This window comes from Furipterus horrens, unplaced genomic scaffold (assembly GCF_987537825.1).
Source record: "Furipterus horrens unplaced genomic scaffold, mFurHor1.1.pri manual_scaffold_17, whole genome shotgun sequence".
Classification (NCBI taxonomy): domain Eukaryota; kingdom Metazoa; phylum Chordata; class Mammalia; order Chiroptera; family Furipteridae; genus Furipterus; species Furipterus horrens.
The window spans coordinates 54,236,753-54,252,101 of NW_028327187.1; the positions used below are offsets into that span (position 1 = coordinate 54,236,753).

The 15,349-nt window shown below is 36.5% G+C and overlaps 2 pseudogenes; one reads left to right on the top strand and one right to left on the bottom strand.

Moving 5' to 3' along the window:
- The first annotated feature begins 2,754 nt into the window (after positions 1 to 2,754).
- On the top strand, positions 2,755 to 3,115 carry LOC149991021 (biogenesis of lysosome-related organelles complex 1 subunit 5 pseudogene; annotated as a pseudogene).
- An 11,083-nt stretch (positions 3,116 to 14,198) lies between these two features.
- On the bottom strand, positions 14,199 to 14,812 carry LOC149991022 (large ribosomal subunit protein eL15 pseudogene; annotated as a pseudogene).
- Positions 14,813 to 15,349: the final 537 nt, after the last annotated feature.

Here is a 15,349-nt window from a genome sequence, read left to right on the forward strand (position 1 = left end):
TAGGTGTTCTTTGAATTATTGATAAAATTCACCTGCGAAGCCATCTGGTCCAGGACTTTTGTTTACTGGGAATTTTTATTACTGCTGCAATTTCTTTAGTTGTTATCGGTCTGTACAGGTTTTATCCTTCTTCCTGATTCAGTTTTGGAAGATTGTATGTTTCTGAAAATCTTTCCATTTCCCTCAGGCTGTCCAATATATTGGCAATTGTTGTTCATAGTATTTTCTAATTATCTTTTGTATTTCTGTGATATGTGTTGTTACTTCTCCTCTTTCATATTCCATTTTATTTATTTGTGGCCTCTCTAATTTTTTCTTGGTGAATATGGTTAAAAGTTTGTCAATTTTGTCTATTTTTTCAAAGAACCAGCTCATCCAAGAAGTGTGAGGTCCTACTTCCCAACACCATCACCACACTTGATATTTTTATATATTGATTTTTTTCAGTAATGACTGTGAAATGAGCAATCATTTTAATATGCATTTACCTAATTACTAGCATGGTTGAGTATTTTTTATATGCTTCTTGTTGGTGGGATCTTTTCTTATAAAGTGTCAAATTACATCCTTGGCCTATTTTCCTATTGGACTGTTTGCCATGTTGATTTGTTGCCACTTTTTATATAGTCTATGTATAAATTTATTCTATATTTTAGACATTCTCCATCTGACTGTGTACTTGTTTACTTTTTATATTGTCTTTTTAATCATTCACATCAATTGGTATTTATAAGTCAGTATTCTTCAACATTGCTTCACAAGCATTTGAAACAAATAAATCATAAAAGATTTAAATGTAGATTAAAAGGAATTAATTAAAGGTTAGTAGCATTAGGATAATTATTATATTTTCCTCTTTGAATATGGGAGACTGAGAATAAGTTCAAAGACAAATGCAATTATCTTGAGAAATTTCTTTGGCCTTCAAAACCTAGCTAGTAAATGCTTATTTAAAATAATAATATTTGCAAACAAGAGCTCCAACAGGGTTTTAATATCAAAGGTGTATAAAGAACTAATAAAACTCAACACCAAACAAAAAATCTAATTTAAAAAAATGAGCAGAGGACTTGAACAGATACTTCTCCCAAGGAGATGTAGAAATGGCCAACAGATATATAAAGAGATGTTCAACTTCACTAGCTATTAAGGAAATGCAAACCAAAATTACCATGAGATACCAACTCATATCTGTTAGAATGGCTATTATCAACAAGACAAGTAATAAAAATTGTTGGAGAGGTTGTGGATAAAAAGGAACCCTCATTCACTGCTGGTGGGAATGTAAACTTGTACAGCCACTGTGGAAAACAGTATGGTGGTTCCTCAAAAAATTAATAATAGAGTTACCATATGACCCAGCAATCCTTCCTATGGATATCTACTTGAAAAACTCAAAAACGTTTATTCACAAAGATACATACCTTCCTATGTTCATTGCAGTATTATTCACAATGTCCAAGACATCAACAAAATCAAAGTTTAATTCTCCTTCAATAGAGAATTAAATAAAGAATATGTGGTACGTATGGAATACTACTTAGCTATAAAGAATAAGTCAGTCTGAAAAATTTAATAACCGTATGATTTCACTCATATGTGGGATATAAAACTGAAACTCATAGACACAGACAATAGTATGGGGGTTACCAGAGGAAAGGGAGGTGTGGGCTAATAAAGGGTAAAGGAAGCCAATACTTGGTGATGGAGGATGATTTGACTATGGGGTGGTGGGCACACAATGCAATATACAGATTATGTATCATGTACACTTGAAACTTATATGATCTTATTAACCAATATCACCTCAATAAATCTAATAAAAAACACACACCAAATGCTGGCAAGGAACCCTCACTGCTAGTGGAAATGCAAAAGGGTACAGCCAATTTGGAGTATAGTTTGGCAGTTTCTTATAAAACTAATTGCTGGATCAAAACCATATAATCCAGTGGTTGCATTCTTTGGTATTAACGCAAATGAGCTGAAAATGTATGTCTACACAGAAACCTGCACACAAATGTTTATAGCAGCTTTATTCATAATTGTGAAAAATTGGAAGGAACCAAGGCATATTTCAATAGGTTAATGGATTAATAAACTGTGGCACATTCAAATAATGGAGTATTGTTTCGTAATAAAAGGAAATGAGCAATTGAGCCATGAAAAGATATGGAGGAAAGTTAAATGCATATTACTAAGGGAATTAAATGAATCTGAAAAGGCTACATACTGTATGATTCCAAATAACTGACATTCTAGAAAAGAAGAACTATAAAGATAGTGTAAAATTCAGTGGGGGGTGGGGAATGAATAGGTGGGTCACTGGAATTTTAAGTCAGTGGCAATCATCTGTATGAAAATATAATGATGGACTGTAGGTTACGAGGCCACCATGAGTGGTGGTTGCAGCAGCAGCAGCAAGAAGAAGGACTTGCTACGGGCCACTGGTTCACCAGCTCACCTCATTATCAAGGCTGGCCACAGCCACTGCATTGCTGCTGCCACCACACTATGTCCTCTCTTCCTGTCTCTGTCCCTCCTACTGTCTGGACGAGTATTACTTCTGTATATCTTTGTTTGTTGTACTTCCATGCAGTTTGATTTTCTGGTAGTTCTGGTTGTTTTTAGTTTTGAGGTAGTTGTATACCTCCTTATGGTTGTGGAGGAAGGCAAAGTGTGTCTACCTATGCCTCCATCTTTGCCAGAAGTCCCTCATTTTTTTTTCTAATAATACTACCAAATTAAAATTTTAATGAAAAATGTGGTCTTCAAGAAATGTGACTTATTGAGAATTGGAAGAATGTGATCCATGAAACAAATTAACATACTCTTCCAAAATGTAGAGAAACAGTGAAAGACAACTTAAACCAAGTTCTTCAGAGGCTGCAAGCAGCTACCAACTCAGTCTGTAGACTCCAACAGAGAGAGCAGGAATGAAAATAAATTCATAATGACCATTTAATATCTAGTGAAAACTGTCATATAATCCAGTGGGATAATTTAATGAAAGAAACAGGCTGAAGTGGATGAAGAGCACAGAAAAGCTGTGGAGAGGCCTAAAGAACAATATGCTAAGATGGAGAAAGACCTGGAAAAAATTTCTGCCATTTAAGAACTCAAACAACAACAGTGACAAACTAATAAGAAACCTTTGTCTTCCTCCAAAGAACTAACTCTTCCCACCAAAACACTTAGTCTTTGTTTCAAGCTTAGCAGTATATTCAGTGGTACTCATATCAGAAGAAAGAGACTTCTATGGGAGCCTTAATGGAATGTTTAGTGTAAGAAGAGTACTACATCTTTTCAGTTTAAGTGTCTATACATGATTATTTGAATGGGCAGCAGTAGGAGAAAAAGGGGATCAATTTACTTTTTGTTAACCATATTGGTCTTTTTTACATAAAAATTTTTAAAAACTTTTCTTTAATTTTTCTCCCACTAAAAATTTTTGTTTTCCTATTACAGTTGTCCCATTTTTTCCCCCTATTGCTTGCTCGCACCCTGTCCACCCCTTCTCCCAGTCAGTCCCCACCCGGTTGTCCATGTCCATGGGTAATTTATACATGTTCCTTGACTGGACCCTTCCCGTCTTACCCCCTTCTCTCCCTTCTCCCTCCCCCCTTGTCACTGTTAGTCTACTTGTTTATATACCTCTGGTTCACTTTTGATCATTTGCTTGTGTTGTTCATTAGTCTCCTGTATTAGGTCATATGATATGGTATTTTTCTTTCATTGCTAGGCTTATTTCACTAAGCATAATTCTCTCTAATTCCAACCATGTTGTGGCAAATGGTAGAAGTTCCTTCTTTCTTTCTGCTAAACAGTACTCCATTGTGTAAATGTACCACACTTTTTTGATTCACTCACCTACAGATGGGCACTTAGGCTGTTTCCAATATTTGGCTATTATAAATAGTGCTGCTATGAACACAGGGGTGCATAGATTCTTTTGAATTGGTGTTTCAGGATTCTTCTGATATAATCCTAGCAATGTAATTGCTGGTTCAAAAGACAGTTCCATTTTTAGCTTTTTGAGGAAATTCCATAATGTTTTCTATACTGACTGCACCAGTCTGCATTCCCACCAACAGTGCACTAGGGGTCCCTTTTCTCCACATCCTCGCCTACACATGTTGTTTGTTGATTTGTTGATGATGGTCATTCTGACTGGGTGAGGTGGTATCTCATTGTGGTTTTTATTTGCATCTCTCTGATGGCTAGTGATGTTGAGCATTTTTTCATATGACTTTGAACCCCCTGTATGTCCTCTTCGGAGAAGTGTTTGTTCAGGTTCTTTGCCCATTTTTTTTTTCTTTTTCTTTTTTTTTTTAATTTTATTTTTTGGTTATTCAATTACAGTTGTCCCATTTTTCCCCCATTGCTCCCCCCTCCAAGCCCATCCCTTCTCCCACAATTATATCCCTCCCCGTTGTCCATGTCCATGAGTCATTCATATACGTTCCTTGACTAGACCCTTACCTTACTTATCCCCCTTCTCTCCCTCCCCCCTCCCCCCTCCCGACTACTATTCTAGTCTTTGCCTATTTAGTTCGTTTGTTTATGTTGCTCTTTAGTTTCCTGTATTGGGTGATATCATATGGTATTTTGCTTTTTTTGCCTGGCTTATTTCACTAAACATAATTCTCTCTAGTTCCATCCATGTTGTCGCAAATGGCAGGAGTTCCTTCTTTCTTTCTGCTACATAGTATTCCATTGTGTAGATGTACCACCGTTTTTAAATCCACTCATCTACAGATGGGCACTTAGGCTGTTTCCAGCACATAGCTATTGTAAACAGGGCTGCTATGAACATAGGGGTACATAAGTTTTTTTGAATTAGAGTTTTAGGATTTTTCGGGTATAATCCTAGCAGTGGAATCACTGGTTCAAATGGCAGATCCATTTTTAGTTTTTTGAGGTAATTCCATACTGTTTTCCATAGTGGCTGCACCAGTCTGCATTCCCACCAACAGTGCAGTAGGGTTCCTGTTTCTCCACATCCTCACCAGCATTTGTTGTTTGTTGATTTGTTGATGACGGCCATTCTGACAGGTGTAAGGTGGTATCTCATTGTGGTTTTTACTTGCATCTCTCTGATGGCCAATGATGTTGAGAATTTTTTCATGTGTCTATGGACCTTCTGTATGTCCTCTTTGGAGAAGTGTTTGTTCATGTCCTTTGCCCATTTTTTAATTGGGATGTCTGTCTTCTTGGTGTTGAGTCATATAAGTTTTTTATATATTTTGAGATCAATCCCTTGTCTGAGGTATGATTGGCAAAAATATTTTCCCATATATTGGTTCCCTTTTCATCTTGCTGATGTTTTCATTTGCTGAGCAGAAATTCTTTAGTCTGATGTAGTCCCATTTATTTAGTTTCCTTTATTTTCCTTGCCTAAGGAGATATATCATGAAAATATTGCTACATGGGATATCTAAATTTTTCCTGTCTATGTTTTCCTCTGGGACTTTTATGGTGTCATGGCTTACATTTAAGTCTTTGTGGGTTTCTTTTTTTTTTTTTGCTTTTTGTCTTTTGGGTTTTTTAAAATTTATTATTTTTTTATTTTTTGGTTTTTCAATTACAGTTGTCCCAGTTTTCCCCCATTGCTCTCACCAACCCAACCTACCCATCTCCCACAATCATATCCCTACTCGTTGTCCATGTCAATGAGTCATTTATACACATTCCTTGACTAAATCCTTCCCTTACTTATCCCCCTTCTCTCCCTCCGCCCTCCCTCCATTGACTGCTATTCTGCTCTTTATCCTATTTATTTCGTTTGTTTATGTTGTTTTTTAGTTTCATGTATTAGATGATATCATATGGTATTTTTCTTTCCTTGCCTGGCTTATTTCACTAAGCATAATTCTCTCTAGTTCCATCCATGTTGTTGCAAATAGCAGGAGTTCCTTCTTTCTTTCTGCTACATAGTGTTCCATTGTGTAACTGTACCACAGTTTTTTGATCCACTCGTCTGCAGATGGGCACCTAGGCTGTTTCTAGCACTTAGCTATTGTAAACAGTGCGGCTATGAACATAGGGGTGCACAAATTCTTTTGAATTAGGGTTTTAGGATTTTTTGGGTATAATCCTAGCAGTGGAATCACTGGTTCAAAAGGCAGTCCCATTTTTAGTTTTTTGAGGTAATTCCATACTGTTTTCCATAGTGGCTGCACCAGTCTGCATTCCCACCAACAGTGCAGTAGGGTTCTCGTTTCTCCACATTTTTGCCAGCACTTGTTGTTTGTTGATTTGTTGATGATGGCCATTCTGACAGGTGTAAAATGGTATCTCATTGTGGTTTTTATTTGCATCTCCCTGATGTCAAATGATGTTGAGCATTTTTTCATGTGTCTATGGACCTTCTGTATGTCCTCTTCGGAGAAGTGTTTGTTCAGGTCTTTTGCCCATTTTTTAATTGGGTTGTCTGTTTTCTTGATGTTGAGTCGTATAAGCTCTTTATATATTTTGGAGATCAGTCCCCTGTCTGTGATATCATTGGCAAATATATTTTTCCATATGGTTGGTTTTCTTTTCATCTTGCGGATGTTTTCTTTTGCTGAGCAGAAACTCTTTAGTTGGATGTAGTTTCAATTGTTTAGTTTTGCCTTTATTTCTCTTGCCTTAGGAGATGTATCCGTGAAGATATTGTTACGTGAGATATCTGAAAATTTTCTGCCTATATTTTCCTCTAGGACTTTTATGGTGTCACGGCTTACATTTAAGTCTTTAATCCATCTTGACTTTATTCTCGTGTGTGGTGTAAGTTGGTGGTCTAGTTTCATTTTTTTGAACGTCTCTGTCCAGTTCTCCCAGCACCATTTGTTAAAGAGGCTCTTCTCACTTCATTTTATGTTCCTTCCTCCTTTATCAAAGATTAGTTGACCATAGAGGCCTGGGTTTATTTCTGGGCTCTCTATTCTGTTCCACTGATCTATATGTCTGTTCTTATGCCAGTACCAGACTGTTTTGATCACAGTGGCTTTGTAGTATTGTTTGATGTCTGGTATTGTGATTCCTCCTGCTGTGTTCTGTTTCAAGATTGCTTTTGCTATTCTGGGTCTTTTTTGGTTCCATATGAATTTTTGGAATATTTGTTCTAGGTCAGTGCAATATGTCATTGGTAGTTTAATAGGGATTGCATTGGATTTGTAAATTGCTTTGGGTAGTATGGCCATTTTGATGATGTTGATTCTTCCCATCCAAGAACATGGTATTTGCTTTCATTTATTTGTATCTTCCTTAATTTCTTTCTTCAATGTTACGTAATTTTCAGAGTACAGGTCTTTTATCTCTTTGGTTAAGTTTACTACAGGTAGTTTATTTTTCTTCTTTCTATAGTAAATGGTATTTTCTTTTTGTCTCTGTCTCTGATATTTTATTGTTGGTGTACAGAAATGCCTTAGATTTCTGTATATTTATTTTGTACCCTGCTATTTTGCCAAATTCACTTATTATATCGAGTTGTCTTTTAGTGGAGTTTATAGTGTTTTCTGTGTATACTATCATATCATCTGCATATAATTATAGTTTTACCTCTTCTTTCCCAATTTGGCTGCCTTTTATTTTTCTTTCTTGTCTGATTGCTGTGCCTAGAACTTCTAAGACTATGTTAAATACGAGGGGAGAGGGTGGATATCCTTGTCTTGTTCCTGACCTCAGGGGGAATGCTTTTAGTTTTGCTGATTGTGTATGGTAATGGCTTCAGGTTTCTCATATATGGCCTTTATTATTTTGAGGTGTGCTCCCTGTATTCCCATTTTGCTGAGTGCTTTCATGATAAATGGGTGTTGTACTTTATCAAATGCTTTTTCTGCATCTATTCATATGATCATGTGGTTTTTGTCTTTCATTTTGTTTATGTGGTGTATTACATTTCTCAATTTGAGAATATTAAACCATCCTGCATCCCTGGGATGAATCCCATTTGATCATGGTGTATGATCTTTCTAATGTGTTGCTGGATTTGGTTTGCCAATATTTTGTTAAGGCTTTTAGTATCTATGTTCATCAGCGATATTGGCCTGTAGTGTTCTTATTTTGTTGTGTCTTGACCTGGTTTTGGAATTAGAGTAATCCTGGCTTCACAGAAAGAGTTTGGGAGCCTTTTCTTTTCTTGAATTTTTTGGAATAGTTTGAGAAGGGTAGGCGTTAGTTTTTTCCTAAGTCTTTTGTAAAATTCATCTGTGAAGCCATCCAGCCCAGGGCTTTTGTGTGCCAGGAGTTTTTTGATTACTGTTTCTTTTTCACTAGTTTTTTGGTCTGTTCCAGCTTTCTGCTTCTTCTTGATTCAGTTTTTGAAGATTATATGTTTCCACAAATTTGTACATTTCATTTAGGTTGTCAATTTTTTGTGACACAGTTGTTTGTAATAATTTCTTAAAATTTTTTGTATTTCTGTGTTATTGGTCATGATTTCTCTTTTTCATTTCTGAATTTATTTTTTTGGGTCCTCTCTCTTTTCTTCTTAATGAGCCTTGTTAAACCTTGTCTGTTTTGTTTATCTTTCCAAGAACCACCTCTTGGTTTTATTGATCTTTTGAATTGTTTGTCTAGTCTCTATGTCATTTAATTCTTCTCTGATCTTGATGATTTCCTTCCCTGTACTCGCTCTGGGCTTTGTTTTTCGTTGTTCCTCTAGTTCTTGTAGCTGTAGGGTTAGGTATTTTATTATAGATTCTTGTATCCCCTTAGGTAGGTTTGTATTGCTATGAACTTTCCTCTCAGGACTGCTTTTGCTGTATCCCATAGGTGTTAGGTTGTTGTGTGTTCATTATCATTTGTTTCCAGAAACTTTTTTATTTGTGCCTTGATGTCATTGTTAACCCATTCATTCTTTGATAGCATGTTATTCATTCTCCATGAGTTTGAAATCTTTGAGATTTTCCTTGAAGTTGATTTCCAATTTCAAGCCATTGTGATCTGAAAAGATGCTTCATATAATTTCAATTTTCTTGAATTTGTTGAGGGTTGTTTTGTGTCCTACCATGTGGCCTATCTTTGAAAATGTTCCTTGTGCACTTGAACACAGCGTATAATTTGCTTCTTTGGGATGATAAGTTCTACATATATCATCTAAGTCCATTTGTTCTAGAGTGTTGTTCAATGCCTCAATATCCTTGGTGTTTCTTTGCTTCAAAGATCTGTCCATTGTCAAAAATGGGGTGTTAAAATCCCTAACTACAAGTATGTTGCTGTCTATAACCTTCCTGAAGTCTTTCAAAAACTTCCTTACATAGTTGGACACTCCTATGTTGGGTGTTTATATGTTTATAAGAGTTATATCTTCTTGATGGATTTTTCCCTTAAGTATTATGAAATGCCCACCTTTGTCTCTTTTTATGGCCTTTTCTGTGAAATGTGTTTTGTCTCCAATGAGTATTGGTACCCCAGCATTTTTTTTCATGTCCATTTGCTTGAAATATTATTTTCCATCCCTGCACTTTCTGTCTGTGTAGATCCTTTGTTCTATGGTAGGTCTCTTTTAGACAGCATATATGTGGATCATGCTTTCTAATCCATTCAGCTACCTTATTTCTTTTGACTGGTACATTTAATTCATTTACACTGAAGGTTATTATCGGTAGATGCTTATTCGTTGTCATTTTTCCCCTTTGTACTTGTGTTCCTCTATGTCTTTCTCTGTTTATTCATCCTCTTAAAGCAGACCCTTTAGTATCTCTTGCAATGCTGTTTTAGTGGAGGTGTATTCTTTTAGCCCTCTTTTGTCTGGGAAACTCCTCATTTCACCTTCCATTTTCAATGAGAGCCTTGCTGGATAGAGTATTCGTGGTTGTAGGCCTTTGTTTTTTATTGCTTTGAATATTTTTTGCCATTCCCTTCCGGTTTGTAATGTTTCTGTTGAGAAATATGATGATAGCCTTACTGGAGCTCCCTTGTATGTTACTAGCTCTTTCTCTCTTGGTGCTTTTAGGTTTCTCTGTTTTCAGTGTTGCCAGTTTAATTATAATGTGTATTAAATTTGGCCTACTGGGTTCATCTTCATTGGGACTCTCTGTGCTTCATGGACTAGCGTGACTTTTTCTCTTATCAAGTTAGGAAAGTTTTCTGTCAATAGTTTTTCAAACAGGTTTTCTATCCCTTCCTCTTCTTCTAGTATTTCTATGATCTGGATATTATTATGTTTTATGTTGTCTTGCAGCTCTCTTAAAACCTCTTTATTCTTTTTCCGTCTTTTTTCACTTTGTTGCACTGTCTGGGAATTTTTTTCTACATTGTCCTCCAGCTCACTGATCTGATCTTCTGCTTTCTCTAGCCTGATTTCAATTCCTTCTACTGTGTTTTTCAATTCAGTGATTGTATTCTTCATTTCCTCCTGGCTCTTATTTATAGCTCCTATGTCCTTTTTCATGCTGGTGCAATTCTCAGTAAGTTCCTTGTAGTTTCCCTGGAGTTCTCTGTAGTTTTCTTTGAGCTCACTTGAGCTCATTGAGCTTCTCTATAATACATATTTTGAATTCCATGTCTGGTAGTTTTTTTCCCACTATTTCATTTAGCATTCTTTCTGGAGATTTCTCCTTTCCTTTTTCATGGGGGGTTGTTTCTTCGTCTCCCACTTTTTGTGACTCTTCTTGTTTGTTGCTGCTTCTAAGATTGATCTGCACTTCCTGGATCTGCCCCTGGTGGCATCTGATCATGTACTAGTCTGGGTCTAGGCAGCGTGTTGGACACTATCAGAGATCTACCGCCTTCGTCTTTCTCCTTTAGTCATTAATCTATTCAATCTGTGATCAGCCATCAGGCTTAAGCACCAAGGGTGGGACAGATTAATTCTTGTGGGCGGGGCTTTTGTTTCCCCTCAGTATGATGCCACTTGGAAGGCTATGTTCAGCCTGCAGTATGGCAAATGAGTCAGCACAGGGACCCAGTCAGCTGCTCCCTCAGTTCTCCCCTCAAAGCCACTGCCCCAAATTCTCCCCAAGCATGTCTAGTCCTCTCTTCCCTCCCTCTGCTTGAGCCCAGGGTAAGTGTGTGCCAAAATATTTTCATACATGACCTGCTTAAGAGCTCTTTTTTTCTCCAGCTGTTTCTTTCAAACCAGCAAAAAACCCTGCTTTTCACAGCTGGATGCTATTTTACTTTCCACTCTGTTGCTGTAAGCTGAGAAGCCCAGCTGGGGGTTTAGATTCTGCCCTTCTTATGGGGAACCCCCGGCTGCTGAGCTGTTTCTCAATCCATTCAGCTGCCACCCATGGGAGCCCGGCCAGCTGATTCATGTCTCCACACTTCCTACAAGTCATGTTGTGATGAAGCGGCCTTTTCTGTCTCTCTGTGGTTATAAGACTTCTCTCCAGCTAGTGTTCTGTTGTTTATTCCAGATCATTTCTTCATAATTATGTTGTAAGTCCACACTGGTTCTGGGAGGTTAGTGTAACTTCTATTTACTTCATGCCATCTTGGATCCTCTCCTTAATAAAAATTTTTATTTATTGATTTTCTTTTTCAGTTGTCCTACATTTTCCCCCATTGCTTCCTCCACCCCACCCACCCCTTCTCCTACAGTCAATCCCCATTCCATTATTCATGTCCATGGGTTATTCATACTAGTTAACTGACTAGAACCTTTCCCTTTTTTACCCCTTTTAGCCCCCTCCCTGGTCACTGTCAGTCTGCTCCTTATTTACTTACCTCTGTTCTATTTTGGTCATTTATTTGTGTTTTTCACTAGTTTCCTGTATTCGGTGATAGCATATGGTATTTGTCTTTTGCTGCCTGGCTTATTTCGCTAAGCATAATACTCTCAGGATCCATCCAGGTTTTCGCAAATGTTAAGAGTTCCATCTTTCTTTTGGCTGCAGAGTATTCCATTGTGTAAATGTACCACAGTTTTTTAATCCACTCACCTACAGATGGGTAGTTAAGCTTTTCTAGCACTTGGATATTGTGAATAGTGCTGCTATGAACACAGGGGTGCATAGATTCTTCTGAATTGGTATTTCAGGATTCTTTGTGTATAATCCTAGCAATGGAATTGCTGGATCAAAAGGCAGTTTTGTTTTTAGTTTTTTTGAGGAAATTCCATACTGTTTTCCATAGTGGTTGCACCAGTCTGCATTGCACCACTGAACCAAGGAGGTAAAAGACCTGTACTTGGAAAACTATAGAACACTGAAGAAAGAAATTAAGGAAGATATTAATAAATGGAAGCATATACCATGGTCATGGATGAGAATAATCAGCATAATTAAGATGTCCAAACTACCCAAGTCAATTTTTAGATTCAACGCAACCTCTATTAAAATACCAATGGCATATTTCACAGACTTAGAACAAATATTTCAAAAATTTACATGGAACCAAAAAGGACCCTAAATAGCCACAGCAATCTTGAGAAAAAAGAACACAGTAGGATGACTCACAATACCTGATATCAAACTATAGTACAAGGCCACTGTTATCAAACAGTCTGGTACTGGCATAAGAACAGACATATAGATCAATGAAACAGAATAGAGAGCCCAGAAATAAACCCAGGCCTCTATGGTCAACTAATATTTGACAAAGGGGAAGGAACATAAAATGGAGTGAAAATAGCCTCTTCATCAAATGATGCTGGGAGAACTGGACAGGGATATACAAAAAAATGAAACTAGACCACTAACGTACACCATATACCAGAATCAACTCAAGATGGACAAAAGACCTAAATGTAAGCGTGACACCATAAAAGTCCTAGAGGAAAACATAGGCAGGAGTACTGGTCTTTTTTATTGATTATCTTAGAATTGTAAGTATAGACTTCTTAGAAAAATAATTTAATTCATTTTTACAGGGCTAATATAGTTATTATTGTGGTTTATAAGGCAGATATAATAGTTGCCTGTTTTAGCTTCTTGGCTATTAGAAGAATGTGTAAAATGTTATTCCATGAGTAATGTAGAGAAAAACAACTGTCCTTGGAACAGAGATCACATTTAAGGAGATGAGAGTAAAACATAGTCTCTACTATGGCAAAGATGGCCATGTTGGTCTTTGAACTTTCTGAAATGTTACAGATTTTGCATGGCAGCCAAATGCCATGTGATTCCCTGATGACAAGATACACTTGTTAACTTTTGTGGACTTCCAGCAATTAATATTCTCAGCTTTTAAAACATGTCTGGAAGGAAAAACTTACCAAAAACATAATTGATTTTCAGCCTTTCCAAAAACTATTATCTTGCTCATAATATTTACCTCATTTTTTGTGTCTATTTTGTAGTGAATGAGCTTTGTAAGACAAGTAATGTCTATATGTGTTTCAACTGTTTAATGAGTAATCAGCAAATGAGCTAAATCTGCCAAGAAGTCCCTCTGGAATCATATAAAGATTCTGGCTCTGTATATACCTGAAGTATTTGCCCATATGGCAAGTTACCCATGTTAAATGTAAATCCTTTTTAGTGTTTAATGTATGTTCTTGTAAGCAGGTGTATTATGATGAAACATGTACCAACTCTGTCATCACTGTGCTCTTTAAAAATCTGCATTTAACCATCTAATTGAGGAACTAAGTCAATATTTTATTTGCCACAAACAATGCAAAATTAAATGCAATATTTCAAGATATTTATGGCAAATGAATTTTGGGTATGAATAAATCTTTCAAATATTTTTTATTGCTCTTCACTTAAGAGAGGCACAAGAAAAAAAATACTGAACTCTCTCATGTTATCTCAGTGTTGCTAGTGCAGAAAATAGACAATGCTTGCTTGTGTAAATTTATGGCTCACTGTCAAAGCTTCATTCTTGGATGCATGTTGGAAATGTGATTAATAGAGGAGATAAGAAAGAAAAGAAAATGTAATTATGGACACATGTCATTATGGATTGGTCCAAACCCATAGAATATACAACCCGAAGAGTGAATCATAATGTAAACTATGGACTTTGGGTTATGGATGTATCAGTCAAGGTTCACCAATTGTAACAAATGCACTACTCTTGTAGGGGATACTTATAATGGGGGAAACTATGCATGTGCATGCAGAAAGTATATGGGAAATCTCTCTCAACTATACACACACACACGCTATATAAACCTTCCTCTTAACTTTGCTGTGAACCTAAAACTGCTCTAAAAATTGTCTAAATAAATAAATAGAATTAATTTCTCTTATGAGTAAATTTGAACACTGTTTTGACTGTCTTAAATTGTTCATTAGGTAAGAATTTTACAAGCATTACTTATATTAGCAGTAATGATGGAGCTGGCAAGTATTGTGCATTCTCCAAGCTGCATGAGAGAACTACCAATAGTGTGGTAGAACTGTGGTGCTCTCCATGGCCATGGCCCTTGCTGCCTACAGATGGCAGCCCTCACTTCTCGTAGTTGTGGACTGGTTTGCTGATCCTCTGGGTGTAAGGATTCCTTCTGATAGCTTCATGAAATGGGTCAATGAGGATAGCTTCAAAGAACTTGTACATGAAATCTTCACCAACCCAATAAGAACTCAGGACCCTGAGAGCCCCATAGTAGCATCCAGCTTGCTCTTCAGCAACAGACTGAAGGCTGTGAATGAAGTTTTTTGGTTAGTTAACACCACGATGGACAAGCTTGCCATAGGTTACACCCTTAGGAACAAGGCATTTGTGACCACCATGGTGCACACAAATCCAATATATGACATAGCCTTCCTTGGCCTTGTATCCCAACCTGTGAACTTTATCAGGTAGGAGGGGGCAGGGGGGGCCTGTGGAGAATAAAGAGCTTGAGATACTGCCAGAAGCACACCCTAAGAAGAAAGTGCATCACATTGAACTGCTTCTCCCTCCATAGTTCCTGGATGTACTTGTAAGCACCCATGTTTTCTTACCTAATGGCTGTGGTAAGATGTAAAGATAAACACCTTTTAATATGCTTAAGGGGCATTTTAGCCTCTCCTTTTTTGAATGTCTTTTGAAATAATTTTGCAGAACTTCTGGTCTTTTATTCCTCTATTAAAAAAAAAAAAAACCTTATTGTATTTGTAACATTAGCCCTTCAACTGTGATGTAAGTTTTCTAAATATTTTCTTCTATGTTGTCTTTAAAATTTTATAACCTTTTTAAATTATAGCAATAGCACATATACATTGAAGTAATATTAGAAAATATAGAATAGTAAAAATTTAAAAAATAAGTTATATACTCCCCCATCGTAGAGATTACCACAGTTCACATAAGTAGATTCTCAAAATTTCTTGTGTAAATTATTCTGGGCCATTATATAATGATTTTTTAATACATTGCTGCATTAATTTCATTAATATTTTATTTTTGATATATTTATTCTCATTTGTTAAATTTTTCTATCACTAGGGTTCTTTCTTCCTAGGTATAGTACTGAATTTACTGCTGAATT